Source organism: Drosophila miranda, assembly GCF_003369915.1.
Source record: "Drosophila miranda strain MSH22 chromosome Y unlocalized genomic scaffold, D.miranda_PacBio2.1 Contig_Y2_pilon, whole genome shotgun sequence".
NCBI classification, from domain to species: domain Eukaryota; kingdom Metazoa; phylum Arthropoda; class Insecta; order Diptera; family Drosophilidae; genus Drosophila; species Drosophila miranda.
In genome coordinates, this window is record NW_022881614.1 from 24,186,015 (window position 1) to 24,197,639 (window position 11,625).

An 11,625-nucleotide genomic window follows, 5' to 3' on the forward strand; every position below is an offset into this window, starting at 1 on the left:
ACAGAGAGTTGGTATAACTGTAACCCATGCTTTTTGAAGGCCAAGTGCATCATATTTGATCGGGATTTCGCCACAGCTACGCAACGAGCAAAACCTATAGTTTTTTAGCTGCAAGCGAAATTCCCAGAAGAGAACATTGGGGTCCTTTATCTACATATGTACAAGTATACGCATGTGTACTACATATATGCGGGTATCAAAAAAATTGGTGTCCTGTTTGCGGTCTTTGCAAAAAACGAAATGGGATTTTGCGGTCGCTTCTCGCAATCATAATCCGTGTACGTGGATTTGTAAGGGCTCTGCTGGTTCTGCAGGTTCTGCAGGGCAGCTTAATGAGATACATTTGCGCGTGTGATAAGAGTTTCTGTGAATATCATAGCGCATTTTGATATGGTTTTTCGATAAACTTGTTGAAGTGCTCTTTGCGGAAATACGAAATTAATTTGCTTTTCAGTTTAGCCAAACGAATTTAATTGAAGTTTAGCACCGACATCTGCATTAATTAGTAGTCGCACAACTTAATAACTGTAATTGAATTCCATTGGACATTCCCCTGGTAAATTGAACGAACAAATGGCATGTTGTCCGCACAATTAGTGTCAGAAGGGGGTGGCTGATTGGTTTCGATTGTTGGCCAACTCGTCAAAGCTGTCTGCAACTGTTCTTCAGCGGTGCTGTCTGCCCCAATTGAAGAGACTGAGCATCGAAGCCATGTTCCCGGGCGACTGCACATCATATCCTGTGCTGTGTTGGTCGACAGACCAAGCAGCTTTCATGCATCCCAGGCGAAGACCTTGCTCGTCGCGACACCGCCAACGCTGCGTATGAGCATTGTGCAGATGACTTTTTCGATTTGCTCGCTGCTTTCATTATCAATGTCAATGTGGTGGAACCGTTTCACTATTCGCCAAAACCTTTCCGTCGCTGTTTCTGTGTCCGATTGTTTGCGATTGTCTCACCCTGAGATGAGGGAAAGAGGTCATACAGTATGTCCGATTCGTTCATTATTGTTTCGATGAGCAAATGAAGGAAATGACTCTATTTGTGTACTTAGTCCGCTTCACTCTGATAAGACCTGAGACTTGAGCTGTGAGCAATGCCTCTTTCTCTCTCTCTTTCTGCACTTTCATTCTCAGCCTCTTCTCTTGTTATTGCATTGATGGGGAGAAGATATTGAATGCTTTTGTTCCGTTTACACATTGATTTGCATTCACACACTGCATTTGCAGGCACTCGCACATTCGTTATTTTTAGCGCGAAATTACGAAATATTTTCTCCGTTTCTGCTTTTGTGCTTTTCTGATTTGTTTATTAATTTCTTGCATTGAAAATGCGCCTACGTAGCGTGAAATATTGGCGGGCCGTTTTGTAAGTCGAACCAGTGTAATCCGAGTGAAGCCGAGAATCATGAACAAACCTTTTGTGTGCCATTTCCATTTCGATTTTCCATACCAAGCAGCGTCTGTAGGATGAGTACTGCGGGCACCGATGGAGGAGGCGGAGGAGGAGGCGGAGGTGGATGTGGAGGAGTAGATGCACCGCCCTCAACGCCATCACCGTCTGGCCATGGACCGGTTTCGGGATCATGTCGTCGCCTCAGCCACTTGTCGGGCAGCAGCAGCAGCACTCGCTCAGGAGGAGCCGCCACCATGGGCAACGTGGTCGGCTGGCTGAAGCAGGTTTCTGTCAAAATCCATCCGAACCCTACTATTGATGTGACCCCCAGCCCCCCCATGTGAATGCGTGTCGCTTACAACCTGCACCCCTACCGAGGCAATGCTCTCCAACCCCCACCCCTCACCCTCCACCTAGCTTTGTTCCTCTTTATTTTTGATTTCTTGCCTCCCGCTTGAATATTCAGTTGCCCCTGGCCCCAGTAGAGTGGCCAGATTTACTCAATGTCGTTGTCGTTGTCAGTGTCAGTGTCAGAGTGAAGTGAGAGAAAAAGCGAGATTCCATATCGGATGAAGCAACTGACAACCATTCGCACTGTTCTGCTCGCTTGCAGGCTTCCATCGAGGTGCGCGACGCAGGCACTCGCACCCTGTCCATGCTCCAGAGCAGCAATCCAAACTTTCGCTCGCTTGATCTGTCGCTGGGAACGCCGACGACCACTGTGCCCACCGCGACAACCGGACCCGCCGCGGCATCGAGTGCCGCCGCCTCCCTGTGCGGCTCGACCAACTTTGCCAACGAAGAGGACCCCAGCGGCAGCCAGTCCTTGACGCCGCTGCTGACACACTCCACGCGCGCGTACGTCTACGCCTCGCGGGTAGCACCTCCAGGCCTGAACGGCCGCTCCACGTCGATTTCCTCGCAGCTGGAGAAGACCAAGAAGCTGCTGAAGATGACCGAGGACGACAAGCCCCTGACTATTTGGCACTACAACGATGTCTACAACATCGAGTCCATGGCTGAGACGGAGCCGGTGGGCGGGGCAGCCCGATTTGCTACCGCCATCAAGAGCTATGCACATCTCAATCCGCTGCTGCTCTTCAGCGGAGACGCCTTCTCGCCCAGCATGTGTAAGTAGCAGAGGAATGGGGGGGGGGGGGGGTGTGCAGCAAGACCATAATGTCTAGTATTGTGTATTCCTTCTTTCAGTGAGCACCTTCACCCAGGGAGAACAGATGGTTCCCGTGCTCAATTCGGTGGGAACACACTGCGCCGTCTTTGGCAATCATGATTTTGGTAAGCGAAGCCATCTGGTGGTTAAGAATCAGAAGGTTATCTAATCATTGCCTTTGCAGATCACGGCCTGGATGTGCTGGTGAAACTGATCAAACAGACGGAATTCCCCTGGCTCATGTCCAATGTGGTGGACAACGAGACCGGCCGTCCCTTGGGCGGGGCAAGATCTCCCACTTCATCTTGCACAACCAGATCTCTATTGGCCTGATTGGGCTGGTGGAGCACGAGTGGCTGGAGACGCTGCCCACCATAGACCCCAACGAAGTGACATTCATCGACTACGTGGAGGCGGGCAATCGTCTGGCCCGTGAGCTGCGCAACGAGGGATGCGACCTGATTATTGCCCTGACCCACATGCGCACCCCCAACGACATCAATCTCGCAGAGAAGTGCAACGGCATCGACATCACCCTGGGCGGACACGACCACGTCCGGGAGGTGACGGAGATTAACGGCAAAATGATCGTCAAGTCCGGAACGGACTTCCAGCAGTTCTCGGTCATCACCATCGAGCGGGATCCCGCCAATCGGGAGCACTTTACCACGGATGTAAAGTGTGTGGACGTGACAGCCAAAATACCGGAGGACCCGGAGCTCAAGGAGGAGCTCTCCAAGTACTCAAGTAAGTCGCAGTTTGGTGGCTGGAATCTCTAGTCCTAATCCTTCGCTTGTTCCTCCGGCAGAGTTCATTGAGAGCAAGCTGTCGGATGTGATGGGGGTGTTCAGCGTGGAGCTGGACGGACGCTTCTACCGGGTGCGCACCCAGGAGACGAATCTCGGCAATTGGGTGTGCGACGTGGTCTTGGCTGCGGTTGGCGCCGATGTGGTCATACTCAATGGCGGCACCTTCCGCTCGGAACGCATCCATCCAGTAGGAGCCTTCACCATGGGGGACCTGGTCAATGTCATACCCATGAGGGATCCCCTGATCCTGCTCGAGGTCAGCGGCCGTGTCTTGTGGCACGCCCTCGAGAACGCCGTATCGGCCTATCCCAAGCTTGAAGGACGCTTTCCCCAAGTGGCTGGCATCAGCTTCGCCTTCAATCCACTGGCAGAGCCCGGCAAGCGCATCGATCCCCAGCTGATTCAGGTGGGCGATGAGTACCTCAACTTGGAGCAGACCTACAAGCTCTGCGTGAAGAGCTACATCTTCATGGGCTGCGATGGCTATACCATGTTCTAAGGCGTCAATGTTCTGGTGAGTCTTCCATCATTTGGTGTGTGTTCCTATTGTAAAGCTCTGTTCTCGTTCAATCACCAGATGGATGACGATGCCTGTCCAGAGCTGGGAATAACACTGCAGAATCACTTCAAGGCCATCAATTCGCGCAAGTGCGGCCAGAACACCAAGCACCGACAGTCGCTGGTGACGCTCTCGCGGAGGCATAGCCTGGTCCAGTGCCTGGACAGCATGGACCTGGACGGCCCATCGCCCATCCGCAAGCTGTCTGTGGGCCACCACAACAAGTCGATGGATCTGTCGCATGGCAACTCGCAGAAGGTCAGTCGTGATACGAGCATGGAAAACGAATCCCTGATAACGTTCAGTTTACCCCCTCAGATGATGCGTCGTGCCTCCCTCGATGATCTGGAGCAGTCCTCGTGCGAGCTGGCGCCGCAGCTGGAGCATCGCATCGTGATGATTCAAAACGAAGAGGTAGGAACAAGCACTCTGCAGAAGATACAGATATTCGTAGGTTTGAACAATCTCTCCTCTCCCATCGTCTTCTGCAGCATCATCGGCAGCTTCTGTACAAAAAGGAGACGCAGATTATGAACTCTACGATAACCGAGGCTGAGGACGAGTAAAGTTTTATTGAAAAGACATTTCCGGCATTTGTTGCATTTAATTTTTGAATTCTCTTTCGTTTTTCTAGTTACAAGTCTAGACAATTTGATTTTAAGCCAGGGTCCGGGGTGGAGAGACATATTTGATAAGGATAAGCACAGACAGTTAGCTAGTTAGTTAGTTTTGCAGGCCAGACCAGACCCCTGGGATCTATCACCTATTGCTGTCCATGTATTGATGTTCATTGTTACTGATCTTCGTTTTGGCTAAGTTTCGTTTTAAACGTTTTTAAGGATCTGTATGGATTTTATGTATCTGTAGTCCTTATGTGTACCTAAAGATTACCAATAGTTAAACTTAATTTAAATTAGATAATCTGATTGATTCACAGCTGATTGATATGTTGTCTTCACGGAGGGAAAGAGCATGGAGATTCCTCAAATAATTTAAAAATCCCATGCGCAAGCTAGCTTTTTACTCGCAATCAAAATAGGTTGTGGCATGATATCGGACGGAGGAACACGCTCGAGAAGCAAACTAATGGAAATGAATGTAAAGCAATATTTTAGACAATGCTCCTTAATTTTTGTATATCTGCATTGGATATGTATACTTTTATGAATACTTTTGGAGCGTTCACAGAGAGCCCGAATATTATTTTGTAGACACACGTAAATGAAGGCTTTAACCAATCAAAGTTCCTCGAACTTGCACAACAACGGAATGTAGTGCAATAGACACAGCAGGAGTGTCCATAGAAGCAATCTGATTGCTTAATAGACGACCAACAGGTTAACAACACACAGACACACAGGCACACAGAAACAGGAGCGGCAGCAACAAAATCAATTACTTATACCCTGCAATACGGGTCATTAATGACTCAGCTGCTGACACGTCGATGACCGCGTCACTACATAGTCGATGACCGGCCATACGCTGAGCTGATGACATTAACATGGAGATGTCCTAGGGCATAATCGATGACATTGTCATCGAGCATTGCCTAAAGATCATGCACATAATAAGCGATGATTTTTACCTAAAAATCATGCATTTTATAGGTGATGATTTTTACCTAAATATCATGCACTTAATAAGTGATGATTTTTCACGAAAAATCATTCATTTAATATAAAAAGTATTACATTGTAATTGTTTATTTTTCCAATTATTTTTATTTATTATTATTCATTATTGTCTGCTTTGTATTTTTTTTCTCTTGAGGTCTTCTGAAAATTACTATTCTTAATGTTGTGAATAGCCTTTCTCTGCTGGCTCGTCGGGTATTTTCATCTTCACCGCCGCTGAAATAATTTTTTATTTAACACGCGTACAACACATATTATTAATTATTTAAAAAATGCACTTACCTGATAATAATAATAATCACAGATTACTTATTTTCACTTATTAAAACTCCGTGTGACGATTGCAAATAGCAAAGAACAAAGCAAAAGAGTTCTGTCGACGCAGGCGCAAAGAAGACGAAAAGATAAAACGAAGTTCTCTGCTACTGCGCACGGTCGGCAGAACCGAATTACGTTCGGCACGCGCGGAAAATAGCAAATGCAAAGCGAAGAAAGAAAAAGAGTTCTGTCCACGCAGGCGCAAAGAAGACGAAAAGATAAAACGAAGTTCTCTGCTACTGCGCACGGTCGGCAGAACCGAATTACGTTCGGCACGCGCGGAAAAGAAAGAAACAAAAGAAAAAACAAAGGGTTCGATCATGATGCAATTATACAAGGTGGTCTCGTCGGCAAAAGTTAGTCCCTTAATAAGTGCGAATGAAAGGCACATGGTATAGTGAGTGTGAGTGAGACGGCATATGTTGATGTTGATTAACCCTTAACAGGCCCGTGGGGCTTAAAATTTTAAAATAAAATGATTTTACTGATATATTAATATTTAAATTTTATGCAGCCATTAAAAATTTGTCTTTGTTCAAAGTGACCGCCACGATAATTAGATATTGATCTCTAACAACACTGCGCATGTGCCCTGCTGCATATCGATGTTCTCATATCGATGTTCTCATATCGATATGATATGTATACTAATCTTCTGCTGTCTTACAAATAAAATAACTTTAACAGGTTATGGGCCCAGACACCAATTCACCCAGAAACAGTATAAAACAGAAACAGTGAGAAACAATAAACATTGTTTGGTGCTTAGTGAAAAGCAGTGCTAAAAAAAATGGCATACACTCATTAGTGTATGTGTGTACATAGAAAGGCAAAAGAACAAGTTGAACAAATTCGCATTGTGTTTTTTTGATTAGATTTTTGCAGCGAATCGGACCGTTGCCGTGGTTTAAAGTCCAAAATAAAGCAGTCCCAACGGATCAAGAAACACAAAAGCGAACGGAGACTCAAGTGTGTATACCAAAAAGTGCGTATGCCAAGCCGCACAAAACCGCGAGTGTGTATACCCAAAAGTTTGTATACCAAGGCATAGAAAATCGCGAGTGTGTGTGTGTAAATAGCAACTCGGAGGGATACTTAAAAGAAAACGAAAAAACAAAAGAAAGACACGGACAACAGTATTGTCGTCGTAGTTGCTTTGTGCATGAGACGATCGACAGTTACAAATTTTGCACTGTGGGACAATAAGTATCAAAAATGAGTGGAAATATGTATTTCAATATTGAGAAACTGGACGAAAACAATTATAGCACATGGGAAGTTTTGATGAGAAGTGTTCTCATACAAAATGATTTGTGGCCAATCGTCAGTGGTAAAATTGAGCTTAGTGAAAGTGCAACAAATGAGCAACGTGCAGCTTTTGAACTAAAGGATCAAAAGGCGTTGGCGTCAATTTTACTTTGTGTTAAATCGACCCAACTAAACAATATTAAAAATTGTGTATCGTCGTCACAGGCATGGCAAAAGCTAAATAAAATTCACAGGCCAAGCGGACCAGCAAGGGTAGTGCTTTTAATTAAACAATTGTTGACGTTAAAAATGTCGGATGGTATAAGTGCACAGGAATATTTGCGTAAATTCCAGGTGGTACACGAGGCTTTAGCAGAGGTCAACATAAAGGTTGATGAAAAGATCTTATCAGTTGTGTTGCTAAATGGTTTGCCTAAATCGTATGAAAGTTTTGTTGTTGCGATTGAGACGCGAGATGATTTGCCGAGCTTGAGCATGCTAAAAAAAAAATTTCTGAAGAAGCGAATAGGCAGGAAGATAGCATTAGCAAGGAAATTACAAGTAGCGCGGAACTACACGTCAGTTATGACAACAACAATTTTAAGAAAAACTTTAAGAAGGGAAAAAAGTGCGGAAGGGAAGGGCATTTTAAATCGGAATGCCGTGCTAAAAGCAAGCAGGAAGGAGCAAACAACAAGGGCGCAAACTGTAAAAGCGGGGAAAGATTGGGTACAATGCTTTGCGTAACCGAATATGCCAAAGTGGAACCAGAAAAATATGTACCAATCCTAAATTTAGCTAAGCCAAATGACCAGATGTTAAATGCATGGTGCATAGACAGTGGCGCAACGGCGCATCTATGTTGTGACAAGGAACGCTTTGTGTCGTTCACGGAAGATAATCAAAAAGTATTTTTAGCCGGCGGTAAATCACTTATTGCTGAAGGGCATGGAACTGTTCAAGTAAAGTTCGGTGATAGATCCGTTACGCTGGAAAAGGTTATCTTGGTACCAGATTTGCAGTACAATTTTATATCGGTCACAAAACTATTAAAACATGGAAAAAAGTTGTGTTTGAGAAAAATCAAGCGATGATTTTTAAAAAAGGGAAAAATAGTTATAAAGGCACATCTGGAAAATGGATTGTTTATGGTTCAGGACAATCAGGAAAAGTGTATGAACATTGTAAATGTTGAGGCAGATGCATTCAAATGGCACAATAGGTTCGGCCATGTACATTTTGACGCATTAAAGGAAATGGTTAACAAGGAGATGGTAATAGGTTTCAAGGGCATATACAAGCCAAAACAAGTGTGTGCAACATGCGCAAAAAGTAAAATTTGCGTGCAACCATTTCAATCGAGCACAAACAGGTCAAAGGGCGTTCTAGACTTAATACATACTGATGTATGCGGTCCAATGCAAAAGCAGTCAATGGGAGGCAATCGATATTTCGCCACATTTATTGATGATTGTTCAAGATATGTATCAGTAAGTTTCCTAAAAACCAAAAATCAGGTTTTCGATGCTTTTAAAGAATTTAAAAGTCAAGTTGAGTGCCAAACTGGGAGAAAAGTCAAGGTTTTACGAAGCGACAATGGCCGAGAATACATATCAAACGTTTTTGATAATTACCTAAACCAAAATGGAATAAAGCGAAACTTAACAGTGCCATATACACCTCAACAAAACGGAGTTGCAGAAAGGGCCAACAGAACATTGGTAGAAATGGCAAGAAGTATGCTGCTGCATGCTGGGTTAAGTGAATGCTATTGGGCAGAAGCGATTCGAACTGCCACGTATTTGCGAAATAGAGTGGCAAGCAGCTGCTTGAACGGGGTGACACCTTTTGAAATATGGACAGGTAGAAAGCCAGTGGTATCGCATTTAAGAGTTTTTGGCTCAGTAGCGATAGCTCTAGATAAAAAAAAGAAATCAAAGTTCGCACAGAAAGGCTTAGAGTATATAATGGTGGGCTACTCGGATACAGCCAAAGCATACCGTTTGGTCAGTAAAGAAACCAGGAAACTCGTAGAGAGTAGGGATCATTTTTGTAGAACCTGAAGGGGGCAAACTAGATGCATCATGTTCCAATGACATGGCATCAATTGAGGTTCAACAAAACCAGGACTCTGAACCCGAAATGGATAGCGAGCAATTTAAAGATCCAGAAAATGAGCCAGAAAATCAGGAGGAGATTAAGTCTAGTAATGACATTCTTGTAATTCCAGAACCAATAAGAGGACCAGGACGCCCAACCATAGTACGGACGGGCAAACCAGGACGACCAAGGAAGCAGTATCATATGCTCAATGCGATACTGGCAGCAGACGTACAAGTTCCACAAAACTACGCACAAGCTGAACGGTCTACTGAAGGCGAGATATGGAAAGCATCAATGAAGGACGAGTACGAATCTCTCGTGAAGAACGGCACGTGGTCGCTTACTAAATTGCCTAGCGGGAAAAAGTCCATTGGATGCAGATGGGCTTATGCAGTTAAGTCCAATCCGGATGGAAGCGTGAACAGGCTCAAATCACGTCTGGTGGCGAAAGGTTGTAGCCAACGCTACGGGATCGACTACAAGGAAACATTTGCACCAGTTGTACGCCACGCAACTATCAGGTTGATAATTGCACTTGCAGTCGAACATGGTCTCCACCTACATCAAATGGATGTTGTCACGACGTATCTCAACGGCGAATTGGAAGATGAGGTTTTTATGAGACAGCCTGAGGGCTTCATCAGCGAAGTTCACCCAAATCACGTTTTGAGGCTTCACAAAAGTATATATGGCCTAAAACAATCAGGAAGAGTGTGGAACTCTACGTTGGATGCAACGCTGAGACGCATTGGTTTTATACCGACTGTCAACGAACCCTGTCTGTATTGTAAGCCAGGTAAAAATATGTGTCTAATAGCTGTCTACGTAGATGACATTATTTTGGCGTGTAAGGACCTAGATGATATATCTGATATCAAAATACAGATCGCAGCAGAATTTGATGTGGTTGACATCGGGCCTATGCAATACTTTTTAGGTATTGAGGTGAAACGTGAAGGCAGTACGGGTGCGATTTCAATCAGCCAACGGAAGTATATTAGAGAGTTGCTCGAACAGTACAATTTGAAAGATTGTCGACAGACGTCCACGCCTCTTGAAGCTGGTTACCAGGTGGCATGCAACAAAGAGGACTGCCGCAGGGTCGACATCACATCGTTCCAAAAGCTAATTGGAGAGTTATCTTATCTTGCTGTTATGACTCGTCCGGACCTTGCGCATTCGGTGAACAAATTAGCACAACGTAACAAGGATCCTCATTCCGAGCATGAAGCGGCAGCCAAGCACATCCTTCGATATTTGGCAAAAACTATCGACTGGGAGATATGCTACACAAAGCAAGGAAAGGCAATTGAGTGTTTTGTTGATGCAGATTGGGCAAGTGATATGACGAACCGAAAGTCATTCACTGGCTATGTATGCATGTTGGCAGGAGGAGCGGTTTCTTGGGAGTCAAGAAAGCAATCGACGGTTGCCCTCAGTTCCACGGAGGCAGAGTACATAGCCTTATCATCTGCAGCAAAAGAGGCGATATACTTTCGCAGCCTACTGATTGATTTGAAGCTGATGTCCAAGGAGTCAGCTATTCAGATGTACGGCGACAACATTGGAGCACAGCAGCTTGCTAGAAACCCCATGTTTCATGCACGTACAAAGCACATAGACGTCAAGATACATCATATTCGAGAGGTTCTCAAGAGAGGTGAAGTCAACATTGCGTATCTGCCAACCGATGAGATGATAGCAGATGTCCTCACAAAGAACTTAGCCAAGGTTAAGCACCATCAATTTGTATTCGCATTTGGTTTAAAAGATCGTTTATAAGTGCTTGACATGTTATTGAATATTGTAAACATGCGTTGTGTTGAGGAGGAGTGTTCAAAGTGACCGCCACGATAATTAGATATTGATCTCTAACAACACTGCGCATGTGCCCTGCTGCATATCGATGTTCTCATATCGATATTCTTCTTTCGGCGTCTGTCTCTTGCGTATGTTACTCGGAAGCACATATAATTCTGTATACTAATCTTCTGCTGTCTTACAAATAAAATAACTTTAACAGTCTTCAACATTTTTAGTTATATTAAAATTTTCTTTTGCATAATATATAAATATTACTTATAATTCTGTGATATTTTTTTTTATATGCTATTTATATAATATGCAATATGTAATTTTTTTGCTGTCGGGACATAAGGGTTAAGAATATATCAAAAAAATCGTCCCTGAACAACCTTCATCATCAACAGCAAGCATGCACTGACGATAAGGGACAACACGAACGAACTTCGGCTCCCGACGAGACCACCTTGTATAATTGCATCATGCTGACGATAAGGGACAACACGAACGAACTTCGGCTCCCGACGAGACGACCTTGTATAATTGCATCATGGGTTCGATTTGGCTGGCGTCAACGCCTCG

General features: G+C 44.6%; 1 pseudogene; it reads left to right on the forward strand.

Moving 5' to 3' along the window:
* The first annotated feature begins 854 nt into the window (after positions 1-854).
* On the forward strand, positions 855-4,516 carry LOC117193600 (annotated as a pseudogene).
* Positions 4,517-11,625: the final 7,109 nt, after the last annotated feature.